The sequence below is a fragment of the Paroedura picta genome, chromosome 6 (assembly GCF_049243985.1).
Source record: "Paroedura picta isolate Pp20150507F chromosome 6, Ppicta_v3.0, whole genome shotgun sequence".
Taxonomy (NCBI): domain Eukaryota; kingdom Metazoa; phylum Chordata; class Lepidosauria; order Squamata; family Gekkonidae; genus Paroedura; species Paroedura picta.
Genome location: NC_135374.1, coordinates 71,735,874 through 71,757,436, shown reverse-complemented (window position 1 = coordinate 71,757,436; position 21,563 = coordinate 71,735,874). Strand labels below are relative to the sequence as shown.

At 41.7% G+C, this 21,563-nt stretch overlaps 1 long non-coding RNA gene across 1 annotated transcript in view; it reads left to right on the top strand.

Annotated features, from left to right (window-relative positions):
• Nucleotides 1-480: 480 nt before the first annotated feature.
• LOC143840706 (uncharacterized) overlaps nt 481-21,563 on the top strand; it is a 65,128-nt gene continuing 44,045 nt past the window's right edge. The window contains exon 1 of the long non-coding RNA XR_013232334.1: nt 481-549. This is a non-coding gene — a long non-coding RNA (uncharacterized LOC143840706). The remainder of the gene's footprint in view (nt 550-21,563) is intronic.

Here is a 21,563-nt window from a genome sequence, read left to right as displayed (position 1 = left end):
TTAAGTCTGTTACAAAAATTAATAATTTTGTCTGCTTTTTAAACTATACCCACAGTAATCTATGCTTGTTTATTTTTTCCTTCAGACCACAGAAATAAAGTGTTCCTGCTAGTTTGCGTATTCATAATATCTATAAGATTATGGCATTACACTTGCCTGAATGCTAATGGTGACCATGCAGTTTACTGAAGGGCAAACTGGCATGGAAAATCAGCTATATTTCCCCACCAGATTACATCATGTCTTAATTATGAACTACTGGCATACACACACACACACACACACAAAGGAAATGTCTTGATAACACACAAATAGATTATGTGATATTAGCAAGCTAATTACATTTTTAGGGGACCTCTGTGATCTCAGGATCTTATATGCTAAGTGCATGTGGAAGATCAATGACATTTACTGATGCAAAAGTCAGTTTAGTATGTAGCAGAAGTATGGTCAAATTATGTTGCCTTTTGTTTATCCAAGGACAGAGTTTTGAGGATTTCTTCACAAAGGCAAGGACCGAGAACACTGGAACCAAGAGAAAAGTGTAAGGTAGGTTGGCAAATATATAGAACAGCATGACAAAGCATTCTCTTTTCAAATCGAACAACAATGTGACATGTTTCCAATTGGAAACCTCTTAGGTCTCCCAGACAGCACTATAGAAATTTCACTGCATTTCCTGGCACTTCTCCTTGTCAGAGTTATTTGCTGGACAAAGCTTTCCCACTCGGCAGCTACTCCTTAAATCAATCATTCCTTTGTAATAGGAACGGTCTAATTCTCTTTAGCAAAACCTTGCAATTTAATTACACAAAAATATACACTCATAGAGAAGTGTGAGGGGAAGGTGCAATGTGTTTTACAAGTGTTAACTCTAAAACCCTGCTTTTTCACCTTTTACATCTGATGTCTAGTGACATATTCTATGTCCTTCATCTATATTTAATCCCAGCTGAAACACCATTGATTTTAAGATCAGAGGATTTAAAGATAAGTGGTTCTTTTTAAAATGAAAGGCATTTAAAATAACATTGTATTTATATTTGAATTTAAATAACTGTTTAGGGATAACTTATTTTTTTTTCTCAATAAAACTCCTAATTTAGAAAGTTATCTGAATTTCATACAAATATATTAAAGCCTACACTCACAATGTTTTAACAAGACTTGTTTTTATACCCTGCTCTTTTTTACCTTGAGGATTCACAAAGCAGCTTACAATCCCCTTCCCTTTATGTCCTTACAATAGGCACCTTGTGAGGTAGGTGGAGCTGAGAGAGTTCTGAGAGAACTATGAATGGCCCAAGGTCACCCAAGAGGTTTCATGTGGAGGAGAAGGGAATCAAAGCAAGTTCTTCAAATTAGAGTCCATAGGTCTTAACTACTACACCATGCTGGCATAAGCAATATACCACACCTAAATCATGATGCTTTATGAAAAACAATAGCCCTTCTCTCATATTCTTTGGATGTATACACATGATATCTATGCTATTAGTCTTTGTGTGTTCGTTTCAAACAAGTGCATGAGTAAAATGCTGGAACATTAAGCAGGTCATTTTAGGGTACAGCGATGTCATGGAATGGTGACTGGTGATCTTACATAGAATAGCATCATTAATAGTAGTAGTCTTATACACAATAAGGAATTGAACCAATTTAGAGTTCAGTGGCACTGTCAAGACCAACAAAGTTTTATTCATGGTATTGAAGACCAACTTTGCTGGTCTTAAAGGTGCCACTGGACTCTAAATTTGTTGATCGGTACATGCATTGAATGTAATATGAGGATTAATTAATGCCCGTGTAAATAAAAATCATATATTATACACAGATTGTATATGCATTCACTGTAACTTGTGAACAGCTGTAGGCTTCTCTTTAAATACTACACATGGACGATTTGTGCAAGCACTAGCATGCTTTAAAAGCATGGTAAACTCTTAACTAGGCTGGATTTATTTAATTTCTGTATTAATGACCTCCACCATGCTTAAAAGGGCAATAATGTGGCACTTGGGAATTAATTCTAGGCAAGTCTGCTTAAGAGTGCATCCCATGTTATTCAGAAGAGCTTACTCCAAATTGAAGGTTGTTAAGATTTCAGCCATAATCTGATAAAGAGATAAAGACTATACAGCAGGGGTGGCCAAACTGTGGTTCTCCACCTGTACATGGACCACAGTTACCGTGAGCTGGCAGGGGCTCATAGTAATTGTGGTCCATGGACATCAAGAGAGCCAGTATAGCTACCCATGCTATATAGAAACTCAATGAGAACCATTCTGTATCAGTTGCTCCAGCAGAGGTTGTGATTGCGGCCAACACAATGCATTGTATTAAATGTATTGATTTTGAACAATTCTGCATTGCAGAATTCAGCTGCTCTATGTTGAATATGCCTAGGATTCAAGTACAGAAATTAGATCTGTTCCCCTGTACCTTCATCTTTCCTGTTTCCCACACCTTGGAGCACTAAGCAGGGGATGAACATTTTGTTGAGTATCATTATTATGACACTCTAAAATTACTGGCACACACTTGGAAGGCTTTTATTTTCTCAAAGTAATCAGTGTTTCAGAGTGGCATATGTGCTGGGTTATTGATGACTGCCACGGTGGGCACTGAGTGTTTCATTTCAGGATCATAATCAGCTACCTCAACCCGCTTGTGAACATTAGGGCTCTAGGTAGCATCTGTCTTGAGTGGAAAAGGCTTTTATAATACAAGACATCAGCTGTACCAAGAAGCTGTTGTCTAGAAGGTACTTCTCCTGCTGTGCAAAGTGTTTTCATGCTTTCGCTGTTGCAGCTCCTACAATACTGACCTCTCCCCTTCTACCTGATCTTTCATCCTTGCTTGTCTGTCAGATAAATCCTTATGGATGCTCCTTAAATATGAGACTGCCAACCTGTTCTTATGCCTAGCAAACACTTCCTTCAGCAAACAGCTTGATTAAGCATGAATCTGCAGCTCTAAATTCCACTAAGATAGAAATGAGAGACTCATGATTAATCCATCAGATTCCTGTTTCTTTGGATTGCGGACTTTGGGATTCTTTGAATTCTACCTTAAACAATATGATAGAAAAAAACAGTGTGTGGTATTGGTTAAACTGTTGGACTAGGATCTGAGAGGCCAGGATATGCATTCCCATTTGCCATAAAGCTTGCTGAGCTATTTTGGGTCATCCACTCTCTTTTAGCCTAGCCTACCTCATAGGGCTCTAATTTTGAGGACAATAAAAGAGGAATGGGAAAATGATACCTGATGTCTGTGGGGAAAGGGCAGGATAAAGACACTTAAAATATACAAAGAATGGCATTATATAAAAATAATAAATAAATTACAGTCCCCAAAGGTGTCAGGCATGTTAATATGGGATTAGGCAATTGTTGGAGTATGTTGGTCCCAAATCACATAGAGCTTTGAAGGTCAAGACCTCTGCCTTACATTGTGCCTGGAAACAAATTGAGAGCCAGTGTAGGAAGGCCAAAATTGGAGTGATATGGACCTATGCGGTCCAGTAAACATCTGAAGTTTGCATCTATATGTGCATCCTCCTGCACCTAATACTTCAACATTTTTTTTAAAAGGGCAGCTCAAGTTCATCGGCCACAAACTGATTTTCTTCCTGGACTTTATTTCACTAAAATAATTTCCCCCTCCTTTCCTTCATAACTGGAACCATAGCTTTTTGTAGTTGGTCTACTCAAGGACCTTCTTTCTCTGTAGTCACGGGATCCACCTGCCAAACTGTCTAGTGCAGGGGTAGTCAACCTGTGGTCCTCCAGATGTTCATGGACTACAATTCCCATGAGCCCCAGTCAGCAAACATGTTTGCTGGCTGGGGCTCATGGGAATTGTAGTCCATGAACATCTGGAGGACTGCAGATTGACTACCCCTGGTCTAGTGGGTTCTGTATTTGGGTTTATTTCCACAGTTTTTTTTTTGGAGGGGGGTTGCTATATCACTGAATCCCTTTTTGCGCTCCTGTACCTTTATCCCTCATTTTGATCCCCAGCTTCATCATTGGTTTCAGTTTTGGACTGTGTTTCTCTAGTCGTGTTCTGGTTTTTCCTTCTCCTACACCAGACCACAGTTCACCAATCTCTTTTCTTCAGAAGAGGCAATGTATGATTTTACATTCCACTATTTCTCCTTTGAACTCTCATTTATACCCTGGCTGGGCAACAACTAAGGTTAGTATAGCATGGATAGTGTTATTGTATTACATTGTTGTTTTGATTTCCCCTTCCCTTCATTTTTGCAGGTTTGCATCTTACTAAGGGAATAAAGATTTTCTGATTTGAGATCCACTCTTTATCCTCTTTCTAATAAAACTGTTCTAGAAAGGGAGACATGTAAACAACAGCCTGAACTGGTCCAAAATAATTATCTGGGATCATGTATATGATTTTAACTATGTAGAGGACACGCTGTGCATGATGGAGAGGGCACAGAGACTGATTTAAGAAACAGCAGCGCACATATTCCAGGCCATGACAGAACAGGGGTCATCCCAAACAAAGAGCTTGCCACACAAGTCACCACTAACATAGCTGGACACATGTCATTACTTAAAGAAAGGGCAAGTTTCACATGTTATTGGTGTCGTCTTTTTATGGTTCACCTTTAATTCTTTAGCCAACCAAGGCTTTTTGCAGGTACTGTATTGGCAGAGTTTAAAATGCAAAGAGGAGCAGTACACCGAGCTGCTTAAAAGAATAACATAGTTTTATTTAGAAGAGAAACAGCTTTGCATAGGAAGAAATTAGAGAGTCCTAACTGTCTAATTGTTGTTCTGCATTCATTCAGTCTATTGTGGAAGCTGGGAGGAAGTATGCTCAAGGGAGGAGATTATTTGGAAGCTATCAGGAAGTCCTGTTCTATGCTAAATACACACCTCCTCTGATACCCCCTGCAGGGTATCCTCCATATCCTTTTGAATCATGCACCCTGCAGACATTGCATGTGGCTGGGGGAAACTTCCTTCTTGCCTCCCCCTGCCTCCTGGCCAGCAAACTGAGGCATACGGTAAGTCTTGACCAGGCTTTAGCCCAATTAAGTGATACTCATAAACAGCTGAAGAAGAAAATATGTAGCCACTCTTGCAGAAATCCATTGGGGTTCTAATTAATTAAAGGAAGCAGGCACATTTTTCCTTCCACCCCTTCAGAACACAGCACAAATCTGGGCAAGAGGTAATTCTCCTTTCCATACCCAGGCTTTTAAACACAGAAGCTGCCCACCCAGCTACTCTGGATATGGGCAGTAGGGAAGCAGCAGCAGAAATCCCTTCTGATTGGCTTCAAATAGGAGTAAGGTTAACCATTAGCTGTGGAAACATCAGACATACTTTCTGACAGAAAAACTCCTATCTCAATGTCAGTTGCCTGTGTTATACAGAAGGCTCAGAGGCAAACCAGAGAAGTGTTTGAATCATGCTTGCTGTGAACATACTCACCAGGAAAACTGACATTGCTCAATTATTCAATTGGACACCATGCAAGCTTCTGATCACTGTAGTTGATGGTCATTGTGGAAGCTCAATCAGTTTGAAGCCTCCATAGGGTCATGTTACAGGGTCATGCTTATGTTACAGGGTCAAGGCATTGCCACTTTGGTTGCCGCAATGTGAATTGCTTGTTGTGGTTGCCATTTTTTCATTGTTAAATTAGTCCTATCACACTATTTTTTAATCATTAGGCAATATTCTAGTGTCACTGGAATAAAAGGAAAATACAGAGTGAAAAATGACACTCCCAACCATGTCAGTAAACAGTGAGGAAAATGGATTCATGAAAAGGACCCAATTTGAGTTTCTGGTTGAAGACAAGAAATAATAACTTAATAGGAAAATTTCACTGCTTGCTTGTCTGTAGAACAGTAAAGTGAAATTCCACAAGATACCAGTAGAAAGGTTACCTAAAATACCAGTAGAAAGGTTACCTAAAAATAAAAGAAAAAAAATAAAGAAAAGAAAACATTCCATTCTATCTTGTCAATTAGATTGTCAAATGAGATTTAGGGAGTTATCCCATGATCAAGAATTGATAGGAAGCAGACAACACTAATGGATGCATAGATAAGTAGTTGAAGTAATTAAAATGGTAATTTAAGGTGAAATAATTTTTGAAAGCCATTAATGAAGGGTTGAAGTGAAAGATAGATGAAGAGTTTGTAATGATAGTCATGTATGGGACAGAAAGGTGTATGATGTTAAACAAAGGAATGGACATCTGCACATGTCTAAAAGTTGTTAGAGCACTGTTTAAAAAGCTTGCAATTTTACTTGTTCTTTAGTATACAGATTTGGAGGCTTTGTTGCAATAAAGTTTTCCTGTTCACATATAAAACCTCACTGGTTGCATTTCTGATTGGGACAAACATACCATGCAGTGGCCCATTGGGCCAACATGACCATAACATGCAGTCAGCAAAGACCCATATAAGCCCTTAAATACTAAGGACAAGTCAAATAGATAGGGGGTGGGTGGTTAAACTGTGCACCTTTAAAAATTAGCTGTGGCAGGATGTAGATAGCAGAAGGGCAGCTTCTGTGGGAGAAAAAAAACACTGTAATAGTTCAAGGAATTAGCATAACCACACAAAAGGAACACATTCAGATTCATTTGGATATATTCAAATAGCTCACCAAAGTACTCCCTGAGGAGCAACATTTGAGCTAAACAGATCAGCCATGCTCATATAGAAAGCATGGAAAGGCCCAAGCACAAGACACAAAGATAACACCGTTCAGTAATGCAGAACAAGCACTCCACTCATGGCTCACCTCCTTAGATTCTACTGCCCAATGTTCTTTTTCCTTGAGCTGGGATTTGACACTGGAAGTGAACTTTGCTGTGTAGGGGAAAAAATCAATTGAGTAATAACAGCTGCAGGGAGATAAGGGGCAGGCATGGGAAAGGTTTTTCACCTGCGCACCTCTTTCCCCCCTAAAAGCAGACCCACTATCTGATGACTGTCTGATTGAGACAAAGCCAAGTTTAAATACATGGAGATGCCAAGGCTCATAGTTATCTGATAATGGTTCTTTCTGGCAATGCAGTCTTTCAACTTGTGTGTCATGCTTTCGTCCTCCCACAGGGTAGAGGTGCTGCATTGCCAATGTACTGATCTACTGTACAAGGACAAAATGTCTCCTCATTTGTATATCTATTTTGGTTCTGACTTTCTAATCTATACTATAGAACATTTTTTTCTCTCCCAGAGGTCAAAGAGAGTTCAATATACTGAAGAAACCGTTACTTTTCATTAAGCTGCTAGAAGCTGTTTAAAGCTTTGCCTGAATCTAGAAACTGAATTGACTTTTACAAGGGTAGAAAAAAACAGCTTAGGATAGGCCCTATTCTGGTCCCAGTCATTTAATAGGTTGTGTTAACCATTTATGTTCATATTGCACTGCATAAAGGGAAATTTTAATTTACTGTGAATTTCCATTCTGTCCAAATTTGGGAAAGGCAGTTAAGAACAGGTCAACAGTGGCAGAATGCAGGTCTGGAAACCCTGTATTAGGAAGCAATGTGCCTCCCTTCCAAACTGAGCCGTAAATTCAGTTTCTTGGAAGTGGTAAACACTCTCAACTTTCCCCTAAAGTTATACTTATGGTTAAAGAACAGAAGTTAAAAAAGTAAAAGTGACAACTATTTAGAGGCATCCACAGGAAGCCCTGAAATAACTCAAGGGAATGACCACAAGACTGAGCAGTCAGACCAACCCCCCTCTCACAGAGTGGCACTTTACAACTTGGAGAAGAAGAAACACCCTTCTTAAAATATCATCTCATCGTAAGTTCTGGACACTGCCTGGCACAAGATGGATGCCAGTCAGAAACAAGGCTGAGCAACTATTGTTGGAAGATTAATAAGAGTGGCTGACTATATACTATCCCCTCCATGCCCTGGTAAGTAAAGGTAAAGGTATCCCCTGTGCAAGCACCGAGTCATGTCTGACCCTTGGGGTGATGCCCTCCAGCGTTTTCATGGCAGACTCAATACGGGGTGGTTTGCCAATGCCTTCCCCAGTCATTACCGTTTACCCCCCAGCAAGTTGGGTACTCATTTTACCGACCTCGGAAGGATGGAAGGCTGAGTCAACCTTGAGCCGGCTGCTGGGATTGAACTCCCAGCCTCATGGGCAAAGCTTTCAGACGGCTGCCTTACCACTCTGCGCCACAAGAGGCTCTTCCATGCCCTGGAGAGGAGCATAACAGTAGGACCATAACAGTAGGACTAGGATCCCTCAAAACTATTGGCTCACCCTTGGACCAATCTCATCAAGTTCAACCTTACTTCCTCTTTACTCTAATTTAGTGACAACTCTCAGTTCTGTTCATCAATGACCTCTCTATCTGGTATTTGCAGGGTCATCAAGCAAAAGCACTCACATCTTTTGCATAACATAGGAATACCCATCAAGTTATTGTTTCAAGTCAGCTTGCTGAGGGACCACTTTGCCCTATATCAACAGCACCTAGACAATTGTGCAATGTGTGTGTTCTTGGATCCATAACCGCACTCCCAATCTGTTGGGCCTTCTCACCACTAAATGCTGGCCATTTTGTTGTTGCTTCCTTCCCTCTGAGACTGGTAATTATATCCCTCCCCTGAAATTGCTTTTCCTATTTCCATCCTGCTTTTCCTTTGCTAGTTCTGTTTATGTGTGTTTATTCTGTGTGCATTTTTTCCTTCCTGAATAAAAACCTTCCTGGTTTACTTTGAGAGTTCTTTTACTGAAAACCCCATAAACATGGGTGGTGGTTCCCAGTTACCACTCACTCTGTCTCTTTTAAACTAATTCCTCAACTAATTAGGAGACTTCCTCTTGGGGAATGAAGACATTAGTGACCAGTCTTGAATCTATCCACAGTTAACTAATAACAAACCACTAGGAGAGTTTCTCTTTATTTCAGAAGGTCAAGATACTAGTTTTCCATAAGTCATACTTTCCATTCTAGACAGGAAAGGCAGCTAGAAATCATATGTACAATAGTGGTAGGAGAGTCAAGAAGAGCTTTACTCCACACCTTTGCCACCCATACAATTAGATTATTGGTTGCTACTTTCTGCTACCAAAATGCCTTAGCAAAAACTTTCCAGTTTTGCAGTGATTTTTAACTGTTCCTACTGGGTCTTCTTGATATTTATAAGAATTTTTTTTTACTGGTTTGGTTGGCAGACTATTTTATGACCTTGTCAGCCACTAGAATCAAGAGCCCACTTAGACTGTTGATGTAATTGCTCCAGTTTCTCCTGTGTGAGAGAATCCATTCAGCCTCTTGGTCCTCTGAGAAACTGCAGGAAATGAAATGACTAGATTAATGGTTATAGAGAAAGACTTATGTCAAGAAAAAGAGAATATAGACTAGAAACAGCTTTAGATCCTATTCTGCTTTTTTGAAAAACTTCTGTGCCACCATTGAGGGCACTCAGACTCAACTAGCAATCTTGTTTGAAGCAGTAAGAGGGTTTTTAGATATTGGCCATGGATGAGAAACAGCATATTCTCACCAATTCACTGCTTCCAGTTAGCAAACATTTAACAGATGTCATCCATATTTTCAGTGTCTACAGTTCCATATAACAGATATGATGTACCTAATGTGTCTTTTTTATCATATTTGTAAAAATACTTTTAAATTAATGCCATCTGAGGGCAGAATTTTTGGAGATATGGCCCCTAACAGCAACCTGTTAAATACATGACTCCCAGCTAGTAATGCAGTAGTTGGGGCAAATCATTAATGATTTTAATTATCTAAAGGACCTCCTACCTGAATATGTCCCCTGGAGGGCACTCTGCCCTGCAACAGCAAATTGCCAGGTAAACCCTGGTGCAAAAGAAGTCCGGCTGGCCTTTACTAGGGCCAGGGATATTTTGGTCCTGGGTGCTACCTGTTGGAATGAGCTCCCTGAGAATATCAGAGCCCTAACAGAACTAATGCAGTTCCATTGCTCTTCTGCCAGGCATATGGATGAGGCCAGTCTGGACAAATAAATATACCAAAAATAAATGGGTCTCCCCCACTGCCACTCAATAGGCCAGTTTCTGCCCCAACAAGAAAAGCTAATTGAAAATTGCCAACTGCCTGGCAGATTAATTGATAATTATTTTAATTGTTGTAATTGCTTTAATATTTTGTAACTATGTTGTAAACTGCTCTGAGACAGCTGCGCTGATGGGGGCAGTCTAGAAATTTGAGAATGAATGGATGAATGAATGAGCAAGCTTATAATAATAAAGAAGACTGCTATAAGGCCATTATTATTATTATTATTATTATTATTATTATTATTATTATTATTATTATTATTAGATTTATAGCCCGCCACTCCCTTGCGGCTCGTGGCGGGTAACAATATCACAAATCCCCATTAAAACCCCATAAAAAACAATAATAACATTGCCAATATTGCCGGCATGGCAAGAACGGCAGCTCAACTCCCCCCCCCCTCCCTCCCACTACTAGCGGGTGGAGAGGAGGTCCTGATGATGTTTTGCTTCGGGTCCAGAACCTGAGTCCCCGGGGGAGGCATAGATCTATTATCAGCCCCGGCCTCAACCATAAACCTGGCGGAAGAGCTCCGTCTTGCAGGCCCTGTGGAACGTTGAAAGATCCCGCAGGGCCCGCAGCTCTCCCGGGAGCTCATTCCACCAGGTCGGGGCCAGGACCGAAAAGGCCCTGGCCCTGGTCGAGGCCAGGCGTGCTTCCCTAGGGCCGGGAACGACCAACAGGTTTTCACCCGCAGAGCGCAAGGCCCTGCGAGGGGCATAGGGCGATAGGTGGTCCCTCAGGTATGTGGGTCCCAACTCGCGTAAAGCCTTGAAGGTTAGAACCAGAACCTTGAACCGGATCCGGGCAGCAATTGGCAACCAGTGCAGCTGCCTCAGCACTGGCTGGATGTGGGCCCTCCAAGATGTGCCAGTGAGGACCCTAGCAGCTGCGTTTTGCACTAGCTGAAGTTTCCGGATCAAGGACAAGGGAAGGCCCACGTAGAGCGAGTTACAGAAATCTATTCTGGAGGTGACCGTTGCGTGGATCACTGAAATATAGAAAGAAATCTTTACCAGATCCAAAAGATTGAATTGCAGGGTGAGAGTTCTGGCCTAATAAATACGCTCACAATGTGCTGGCATGAAAAGAGGCCACAACTTTATTAACGACAACCCTGAGAGGATTGACATGGCAGAGGATTAGGAGCCGGAGCAGCCAGCTGACTGCACTAATTTCCCCTATAACAGCTTGAAACCTTCCCTCTCCAATTCCCATCTGGAAATGCGGGTCCTCAAGCACTGTCCATCCTGTCCAGGGAAATGTCCCACCCTGGATGCCAGAGGAAGCACAAACCTCTTCTGGACCCGTCCAGGGCCACCTGGATTTGTGAAATCTGTGACTCATCCAGCCAGGCTTGGTGCCCACTTACAGCCTGCCACCTTCTTTAAAGAGTCTGATTCCCTGGAGAGTAGGCCACGCAAGATGTACTACCCACCAAACTGGCTCCGTCCCCTGACACCCCGCAAGTTGTGATGAAATAACAATGAAACAGCAACCAAAACAACCATGGTCCTGTAGCTAGCCATCCATAGTATACAACTGCCAACCATGTAATTGCTAGGGAGAGGGGTGGGAAGCTCATCTGCGTCCCGGATGAAGAGGGAAGGCAGAACTCAAGGTGCGCTACTGTGCCTCCCCTCCTCAACCAATCCCAGGGCTCCATGTCGCCCCAGCAGCACATGGCGGAGGGCCTTGCTCCCCCTCCCAGCGCATTTCCCCACCTGCCCCACCTGCAGCATAAAGGGCGGCCTCAGATTAATCCAGGCTGCAAATTATTAGCCAGTTTCATGTTTATCGTTTCTGAGAAAGGTACTTGAAATAATAATGGTATCTAGCACTAGGTACCCCCTTCAAGGATCGCTGCCTTGTTGTGGCAAGGGGGCTTGCGTAGTTCAGTGAAGCTATGAGCTATACCGTGCAGGGCCACCCAAGATGGACAGGTCATAGCTGAGAGCTCTGACAAAAGGTGATCCACTGGAGAAGGAAATGGCAAACCACTCCAGTATCTTTGCCATGAAAACTCTATGGCTGCGAAAGTTGGACCATAAGGAAGGCCGAGCGTCAAAGAATTGAGGCTTTTGAACTCTGGTGCTGGAGAAGACTCTTGCGAGTCCCTTGGACTGCAAGGCGAACAAACCGGTCAGTCCTAGAGGAGATCAAGCCTGACTGCTCTTTAGAAGGCCAGATCCTGAAGATGAAACTCAAATACTTTGGCCACCTCATGAGAAGGAAGGACTCCCTGGAGAAGAGCCTAATGCTGGGAGCGATCAAGGGCAAAAGAAGAAGGGGACGACAGAGAATGAGGTGGCTGGATGGAGTCACTGAAGCAGTAGGTGCAAACTTAAATGGACTCCGGGGAATGGTAGAGGACAGGAAGGCCTGGAGGATCATTGTCCATGGGGTCGCGATGGGTCGGACACGACTTCGCACATAACAACAACAACAACAACAACAAAAGCACTAGGTAAGCCTGAATAAGATTAATTATCTTTCAGTCTAGTTTTTTTATTTGAGAAGAGACAGTAATCATATTGATCAGCCTATAATTAACTTTGCTAGACTGCCAATGAAGGGTGTTAATTAATTCCTCTCCACCTCCAGTGGCTTTTGATTCTTTTAGAATGCCTTGACTAGGGAAGTCCATCTTGGATTATTATTGGTGAGGGGTTTGGAGACCAAGAAGTATGAAGAAAGGTTAGGGGAGCTTTGAGGGGATTTGATAACTATCTTCAAGTATTTAAAAGGGTGCCATATAGAGGATGGAGCAGAGGTGTTCTCTCTTGCCCCAAAGGGACAGACCAGAACCAATGGGATGAAATTAATTAAAAAGAAATTCTGTCTAAACATCCAGAAGTTCCTGACAGAGTGGTTTCTCAGTGGAACAGGCTTCCTCGGGAGGTGGTGGGTTCTCCATCTTTGGACAGATGGCTAGATAGCCATCTGATGGAAAGACTGATTCTGTGAAGGCTCAAGGCGGTGGCAGGTAACATTAGATGAATGATAGGGATGTGAGTGTCCTGCATAGTGCAAGAGGTTGGACTAGATGACCCATAAGGTCCTTTCCAACACTATGATTCTATGATTCTATGTCAGAGGACCAATGTCTTATGACCTATGAAAACTCAGGACAGCCTTGGTTTTTTCAAAATTTATCTTTCCATATAACTCTCTCCCTGTATTGGGTCACAAGTGGAGATATTTCTAAAAAATTGCTAATCTGTATTTTGCATAGATTTTTGAATTCCAAATTATCTGGTCAAAGTAGAACTGCTTAGCATTAACATTAATTTTAGTATCAGCAATGTATTGTTCTAGGTTTTTAATTGTCTAAATGCTACACATAGCAGTTTGCTGCATCTTTCAGTTTCTTCATTGGTTGCATACCCACACACACCATTATTGATACACTTGTGTATGTTGATAACACAGTGCAAAAGATCAGTCTTGATCTGGCTGTAACTATATATAATTATGTAAGTTTATATGAAATCCCTTCCAGGTCATAATTTTAACAATGCATACATCAATAAAGAACAAAGTGTTTGATGCCATCACTCATTTAATCACATTGATATTGTTTTTATACTGTTTTATCAATATTCACATGGTTACACTCTTTGAGGGTAGAAAATGCAACTGAATGGACAGAATTAAAAGTAGCTGCAAACAGTGCATGCTCCAATTTCTTCTGTCTAGGACTGACTTTAATGAAAGCCAAGTTCAGGAGTCAAATGCCAAACAATAATGTGCAAATTTACTGTGTCATTAAATTCAGCTTAGTGTTTCTCTCTGCTACTTATGTCTTGACGGTTGCAAAGATTTTTTTAAAAGCTCTTTGTAATTACTGATTACATCTGAAACAACCAGTCTATCTGTCTGGAACACTCTTTGGATGCAGTTTATTTGGAGGGGGGAATGCTGTAACCGTGAAAACTGATTATGGTTATTCAAGAAAGGCTTTTTGAACATGTTCAGGTGGCTTCTTTTTCTTAATGACCTTGAGATGCACTCAAGCATTGAAAACAGGCTATGATGCTCTTTAATGGCCATTCAGGATATATGGATAGGTGTCAGCAATGCAAGGTCATGATTTTTCTGTTTGTTATTTTCCTTCCTTTTATAAAAGATTGTAAAAGTATTGCTTCTTTGAAGTTGCATCAAGGTAGAAATAAAATGCCAGATCCTTTCCCCTTTGGTTTGAAAAAGGTTTCAGTTGTTTTTTACTTCTGTAAAAATATCATTGCAAAGGCACAAAAAATACCCTCCTTTTCTAAGTTCTCTGCATGGCCTATTATGCATGGAGGAGAAGGTCCACATTCGAGGTGAAATGTCAGCGGCTAAAATCAGCAATAATGCACGCCGCAGGCGGTAGCCAGGCGCAGAGTTCACGTATGCCACCAAAAAAGCTGTGTTAGTGAGATGCGGAAGAAAGTGGAGGTTCCCGGGCGACCAGGGCTCTTGAGTGGCCGCATGCATAATCGGGGAGGTACGTGGTATACAGGACTTCTGGGTGTGCTTGCTCTCTCCCCGTCTGTGACCTTCGGTTCTGCCGGCAGGGACTGCGCCTGCACGTGCTGTGGCCACCCTGCTTGGCGGCCCAGCCTCGGTCAGCACCGTGCTCGCCTCCCTCTCTGTTTGTTCTACATCGCTGCCTCCTCGGCTGCAGCCAGTGGCTGTTCTGGGTTTTGCCGCCGTTGCATTCATCTCGTGTGTTTGCGGTTTGCTTCGCTTCTTCCTCCTCTATGTTTTCCATGGAACCGCCAACCACCGTTTCAGCGGCCGTGCATAATGGGCCCATAAGACACAACTAGGGAAATGGATGGTAGCAAGGGCAGCTACAAATAATGGCTGATTAATAATCCACACTCAGATCTGTAGATCCCTGCCATTGCCTATTAATGGTTTTGGGTTTCTTTTGACATAATGGACCACTGCCACCTGCTTATTACTTGGTATATCCTAGGGTTGGACCATTCCCCCTGCTGTAGAGAGGATCAAACTTTTTCCCTTCCATATAGAGTACCTTATCATTCTGCCACAGTATTTCTTGTAGCTGTATCCTGTCTTTGGATAACTTAACCTTTGCAGATAAATGCTTTCTTTCTGGACTATGGATCTCATAGACTGTTGCAATTCTCTGTTGTGAACCCTCCCTGCCAGGCCACCACAGCAGTCTTAGCAGTTGAATGGCCTTGTGAGCTATGGGCCATTCAGCTTGTCCTGCCCCTTAGGGCTTTACAAGTTGGTAAACTGTAAATCTTATAGCCTGAAGTCATTGACTGCACTCAAGACGATCAGCCAGCTGAAGATCCAGATGAATGCTACAAACACTATGCTGGCTGCTTATGTTCAATTACACATAATGCCAGAAATAGATCGAGAATACCTCCCTTTCAAGTACAGATGTATTCATCAATGGCTATTAATAAACAAATAAAATACAATTAACAATAGAAACCTGTTTATTCCACATGATTAACTATTTTTATATAATTTTATATAGTTACCTCATAATTCTTAGATAATTTAGAATTTTTACTGTAATTATTTCTGTGCCATCTGTAAAATAAAATACATCCCATAAGCATTATTTATTATATCACTATATATTGCCACAGTATCATCTCTATTAAAATCCTGTTCATCTTTAATACCCAGTTAATAATATCACCTTGCCTGAAAGGTCTTCTATTTCTCATTAGCACTGGAGGGGATCCATGGTCTCTGCCTACTCCTGTGCCCCTGCAGAAGCTCAGGTGCAGTTGTGTTTTAAACTCCCATTTCTTCTACACATGCAGCTCTTAAAGCTACACTGCTTAATATCAATATCATCAAGGGTCCATCTCATGGAAACTTTTTTCACACATAATGCCCCAAAACCTTGTTTTACTAATTCATAGAATCATAGAATACTAGAGTTGGAAGGGATCTCATGGGTCATCTAGTCCTGCACTATGTAGGACACTCACATCCCTATCGCTCATCTACTGTAACCTGCCACCCCTTTACCTTCACAGAATCAGTCTCTCTGTCAGATGGCTATCTAGCCTCTGTTTAAAAATGTCCAAAGATGGAGAACCCACCACCTCCTGAGGAAGCCTGTTCCACTGAGAAACTGCTCTAACTGTCAGGAACTTCTTCCGGATGTTTTGATGGAATTTCTTTTGAATTAATTTCATCCCATTCATTCTGGTCTGTCCCTCCGGGGGCAAGAGAGAACAATTCTGCTCCATCCTCCATATGGCACCCTTTTAAATACTTGAAGATGGTTATCAGATCCCCTCTCAGTTGTCTCCTCTCTAGGCTAAACAGACCAAGCTCCCCTAACCTTTCTTCATATGTCTTGGTCTCCAAACCCCTCACCATCTTTGTTGCCCTCCTCTGGACACGTTCCAGTTTGTCAACATCTGTCTTCAACTGGGGTGCCCAAAACTGAACACAGTACTTCAAGTGAGGCTGAACCAGAGCAGAGTGAAGCGATACCATCGCCGCCTGCGATCTGGACATGATACTGCATTTGATACAGCCCAAAATCCCATTTGCCTTTTTAGCCACCAAGTCACACTGCTGACTCATGTTCAATGTGTGGTCTACTATTCAATCTCTCTTTAGTATCACATCACCCTTCGGGTCTATTATTCATATACACAATAAGCTCCACTGGTACCACTTACTTAAATACAACATATACCATTAATATATTTAACATCACATAGCCCATCGGCTCTACCATTGGCATAAAATTATATATGGAATCCTTTCCTATCTCTTATGTTCCCATTAGATGTCCTATATTTCTATTCATACCAATCCAAAAATGTATAACCTTTACAAGAAACATTGTCAATCACATTGTTAAGCCCATTTGCTATTAAAGTATCCAATTCATAAATCAACTGTGCTTCATTTTTCAACAATCTTGTGATGTCCATTTATAAATATCTAGATTCATGTAAAATCATCAGTCCAACAGCTCTGAGGTCCTCTGACATGATTATTTTCTATGAAATATGTCACCATTGGAGTATCCCTTACCTGATTACAGATCCTGAAAATGTGCTTGATTACACATGTCCTTAGTGGACATCTGGATGTTGCAACATGCAATTTCTTACATGGACATTGTAATATATGCACTGTATTACAGGAACTGCAATTGATGAAATATTTAAGAGTCAAACATATTCCCTTAGTTAGGTGAATGAAAGTATCCCCCGTAATCATCAATTTACATGCCTTACAGTGGCCACACCTAAAGCTGACTTTTGGTAAATGTGAGCCACCTTTCCAAGAGCCAGGCCAGGTGATGAGACAGAGGTAGCATGGTGGTGGTGAGTAGGCTGCTATAGATAAGGCAAGAGTGCACATCTCCCATAAGTCCCTTCTGGCTGTGTGGAGTATCTCTGCTGTTTGTAACTGGAGGTGCTTCACCACTGCTTGGGGATGCCACAGAGGTTGGGTCATGGCAGGGCAAAAGGGTAAGTGAGCAGGAAGACAAGACTTGAGCTGGGTGCTTGAAGCATTTTCCCCAATAGGGAGCTGACTTGGAAGAGGTTGCTTTCAGAGGCCTGATTCAGAGATCTCTGCTTTCTGAGATTAGAAAGGTGACAACCTGGGACAAGGACTTCTCACGCGCACAAACACACGGCACCAAAGCTCTGGAACTCTCTCCTAAGGGAGTTTAGTTTGTACCCTTTTGTTGCCATCTTCTACCCAAATGTGAAGACTTTTCTGATTCATTTGACATTTCCTCAGTGATTCATCCTTCCTGATGAATGTTTTAATTGCTGGGTATTTTTCTTTGTGTGTATTTTAACAGTTTTTAATTTGTTTTAAAGATGTGAGTTGGGGGGTAAATTGTAATGGTTTCGTAATGTAATTTTATCATGTATGCTTACAATTGTTAGCCACCTTGGTGGCCCTTGGAAGTGCAAAAAGGCACAATATAAACATCATTATTAAAAGTGGAAATCTGAAAACATTGATAAAATATAAAACAATTAAAAAGGAACAAAGCATTGTATATTCTTTCAACCTTTCAACCTCAATAAGGTAAAGGTAAAGGTATCCCCTGTGCAAGCACCGAGTCATGTCTGACCCTTGGGGTGACGCCCTCTAGCGTTTTCATGGCAGACTCAATACGGGGTGGTTTGCCAGTGCCTTCCCCAGTCATTACCATTTACCCCCCAGCAAGCTGGGTACTCATTTTACCCACCTTGGAAGGATGGAAGGCTGAGTCAACCTTGAGCCGGCTGCTGGGATTGAACTCCCAGCCTCATGAGCAAAGCTTTCAGACGGCTACCTTACCACTCTGCGCCACAAGAGGCTCTCAACCTCAATACAAAGGTATTAATATTTTGCATACAGTCAGTTGTTATAAAGAACATTTTGTTTTGGCTGTGTCTCTTTGTCACTTAAAGAACTCCATGTAACCCAAATGGAACTGGAGAGCAAGTCAAGAATTATGAGCAAGTCAAGAATTATGTTTTCTTTATAGAAAACCTATTGAAAACAGTTATATCTCAATGTGTTCTTGAGCAAAGTCAGATGAACTGTAATGTTTTTTTAAATCTCCATAATGTTTCCTTCATGTTTCACAGATGCCATACTAACAGACATACTTGATAGTGCATTTTTACTATGACTATCTAAGCTTACTGTCCAGGATGCATTCCAGCTGTCCCAAACTTCTCCTGGGGGGCCTGGGAGATCTCTACCCCAGCCCTGGAGGGAACACAGCCAGCCCAACTTACGTAGACGTCAGCAAAGCTCTCGTCATCCAAATGAAGGGGAAGCCACCAGTAGGCCCAGACACCTCCCTGATGTAAGTTCAGCCCTGACCAGTGCATAAAGTGCCAAGGCCAATCACCTTGTTGTGGTGGAGGGTCAGAGAACAAGCGATGCAGACCCACCAGGGACTCCAGAGTTGAGGGGCTGCATGGGAGCCAGAGGACACCATCCTAGACCAAGAAGCCTTTAAAAATGACAGTAACTGGCCTGAGGAACCTGCTGCCCAGGCTTCCCAGGTGGGGCATACCTTACATCACTTATGATCCAGTCAGGTGGAGGGGAGAGGCTGAAGGATATCGGAGGAAAGGGTGGGGCCAGAGGAAACCTTTGAGACCTTGGGGGGAGGAGGCTAGGAGGAAAGCACTAGAACTAGGGAATAAAAAGAGAAGTGAGAAGAAGCTCAAGTTTGGATGCAAAAGGGAAGGAGAGGAGGGCGGATAACTGGAGGACAGAGGAGAGAGAGTGAGAACGTGGATGGAGGAAGTATGAGGAGAAGTAGCAAAGCGATGGAGGTGACCCAGCAAGAACCAGACAAGGACCTAAAAAAAAGTAGAATTTTGTTGAAACAGTGTGGTGATCCTGTAATACAATTCAATTTATTTTGCACCAGTAGCCAGCCTTTTTTTCTATCTCTGATGCTTTCTGGTGGTCTTCTGAGACAGACAGGATGAAAGGAAACAGAAATCAATAAACAAGACACAATCTACAGACTCTATCCTTTCTTAAATATGTTCTTTATGTTCTTTGTCTTATCAGCGTCTGAACAGCTCAGACCTTTGTGAGACATGACTCTACTCCACACCTTTCCTTTCCACTGATAAGTTGAATTCCCACCTTCTTAAAATGTGGTGATGCCCAATAGTTCAGATAGTTTCTAAAAACATTTAAAACATAGAGAACAGGTCAGCCAACAGCTGTTAAACTCAATAACTGAAGCAGCCCCTCCCATATTTAGAAGAAGCAGACCTATGAATATTACATATTGTGGGATTAATGTTTCTCACAATGAAAACAAGAATGCTTGTTTAGATGGACTTTAAATAAGATCCTGCAGGTTAGCTTGTATAGCCATGTCTTCCTAGCACCCTCTTATTTATTATCATAAAGGTTTCTTTTAGTGCCTTGCTGTAGGAACACTTAAACACCTGTTCATTTTTCAATAGGCCATGGGTTCACAGTGGTTGTATGTGTTTCTAGAATCTTTGCATTACATTAGGGATGTACATTCACATACTTCCGGTCTGAAAAGATATAAAAAACCCTTATCGGTACTTTTCAGATATATTTGGGTATTGTTGGGATAGGAATACCAGTCTGAAGAACTCAGTCAAGAACATTTGTGCTGGCATTTATTTTCTGCTATGGCATTTGAAAGCTTCCATGTATGTTCTTTTTTTCAGTTTGGAAGTTTCTTGGGCAATGGGAAAGAGGCAAGTCTCCCAGGCAATGAGATCAGAGTTTGGGGGAGCATTAGCATTGTTGGAAACAAGTCTAAAGGGTTTAGGGACAAAGAGTTTGACTGCATTTCAGGAATATTGTCTGAAATACTTCTGACCACTTTCAACTGCTGCTTTGATCTCTGCCTTGGATTTCTGCTGCCTTCCTGGAAAGACTATTTTGTTCAGTGCCTGCCAGATATCTTCAGAACTGGATTTCCCACTGTGGACTTTGATTAAAAATATTATTTCTGTCTATGTGTGCGTTTTGTTTTTGCTTGATGAGTTGTAGGTCTAGGAGAGACCTTTTTTCTTTCTGTTTATTTTAAAAATTGGGTGCAATAAAAATAAATAAATACAGTTTCAAAAATGTTGTTCTTGCCATTGGCTTAAAGATACTCCCCACAAATATCATTGGAACCAAGAGATGTTAGGAAAGTTGTTAAGTATTTCAGTTACCTAGAGACAAGTAGGATGGCTAGGGTCACCTTCTTCAGGGGCTTATATAACTGGACCCTTGATCCAATTAACTTGAAATGGCTTAAAGGAAGATTCAGGAAGGCTTCCTTCCACCCAAGAGGTCACTTAACAGATTCCATAATCACATATGCATGAGAAGATTCTGAGCCAGAGTGAGTGGGGGAGGGGAGGCAGAAGCAAGCAAGGCAAGAAGTCAGAGCAACCAACTCTTATTGAGAGAGAAAGAATGCTTTTGCCTTCAGCAGCAATCTGAACGGTGATCTTGAAAGCTACTTGGAAGAGCACTGATGGGTGGAGCCTCTAGAATGTGCAGCTTTCTCACAACTCAGGCAGGCAAAAATAGCCCCATTTCTGTTTTCTAGAGGTGGGAAATGAGCTGGGAAAGAGGGGGTGGGATGTGACCAGGCATCCTTCTCCCGATCATACAGGTGTCTGAGCACCTTGTTTTTAAGCCAACAATTAACACAAAATGTCCTTTTGAGCTCCAGGGACCATGTTCATTGTCTCAGAAATCCACCCAGACAGAAATAAAGTCCTAAAGAATAGGAAATCCCCCCAAAAGGGGGCAATTCTGTATCATTCTGGTGTTTCTCCATAACAAAGCAGCAGTGTTGATTTTTATTAAAATGCTATTTAAAAATTACATTTTTATTAAAATGTATTACTGCATAGCAACGCAAAAGTGCCCTTTTACCAAAAAAAACAAACAAAAAACATTAATTTCAGGGCTGGGGCGGGGAAAGCAAGTTTCAGTCCATGAGAGAACTGTTGTGCTGTG